Here is a 1480-nt window from a genome sequence, read left to right on the forward strand (position 1 = left end):
TTTGATTTATATATAAAATTTAAATTAATAATAACTAATATGTTCATACTTCTTTGCATTATATAACTTCATTTTTATTTCATTTCCTTAATTATGTTATTTTATTCACTTTTTCAATTACCTATGTATACATTTTATTTCCCGCTTCTCTCATCACTTCATTTTATTAATTCTATTTTGTAAAATTATTCTATTTATACTTTCTTTTTTATTTTTCAATACTTACTGTGGTTGTTATCTTGTTCTGTTCTAGCCCTGATGAAGGCTAGAAACTCTAGCCGAAACGTTGGCACATTAAAAATAGGTTAATCCAACTTATTTGTGTTTATCATTGACCGCACCCCCAACCATCTTCTCCTCGTTCATCATCCACGGTCAACTATCTCTCATAATTATGAATTCAGACTTTATAGTTCTTTGGCCGACTGAACCAGCCTTCTATCTTGGGCTACTGCTTTCCAGTTTGCTACATGCAGCTCTTTCGCATCTTCGTTGATTCTGTCTATCCATCTAGTTTTTGGCCTCTCACGTGATCTCTTGCCAATTATAGTGGCATTCATTGTTGTGTAGATGCGTCCTGATTGGTTGCTTCGAGCCACATTCTGCCCTTCTTCACAGTCTCTGCAAGCAGTTCACTGATAGTTCTTCGCCTCCATGTGTTAAGCCTCTGTTCCCAGATCGCTCCTGTAAGGAGGAGTTTCCGTTTAGACCTCTCGATTCTGCTTTCTATGGTACCTGTTAAAACCCAGAACAACTATGAATATAAATTAAAATAAAAAGGCCTTTAAGATAATTTAAAAAAATAGAAAACCAATAATTAAAAGTTATAAACAAATTTACAAAACCATAAACATTTAGTATGATAAAATAAAATACTGTGTGATATCAACTTCGATTGGTCTAAGACCAAGAGAGAAAGTCCTAAACAAAGGATGATCTACTTCGATAGGTCAAAGGAAGACATTGCTGTAGAGCAGTGTAGGTTATTGCTCCGTATAGACACAGCTGCAACTCTTACATTGGTCAGAAGTTGGTGGGCCCACGTCTATACTGGCTCAATAATGCATTCAGGATTCAAATTTTAATCAAATTAATTACCACACTGGTACACATTAAACATATAATGTTTTATATCTATCACAATAAACAGTCAAAATTTACGAAAACCAAAATGGCCACACTGCATTTTTCCAACACACACGGGGTCTGGTTGTGTATTATAATGAACACAATTAATGATTAATGCACGAAGAGGTCCGGTAATAAACTTTAATAATCATACTGTCCAAATAAACACTAAATGCGCTATAATGGCGACGAATTAGCAACAATTAAATTATTTAATGTCAAAAAGTTCAAATAAACACGCAAGAACGCTAAAAAAATGTCTTTTTCCAGACTACTATTATACTCAAAATATCCTAACTAAAACATAAATAACTATCCTTACCACGTATGCCATGTGACGATGACACATGTG

The sequence above is a fragment of the Halyomorpha halys genome, unplaced genomic scaffold (genome assembly GCF_000696795.3).
Source record: "Halyomorpha halys isolate HHAL.00 unplaced genomic scaffold, Hhal_1.1 Scaffold278.1, whole genome shotgun sequence".
Taxonomy (NCBI): Eukaryota; Metazoa; Arthropoda; class Insecta; order Hemiptera; family Pentatomidae; genus Halyomorpha; species Halyomorpha halys.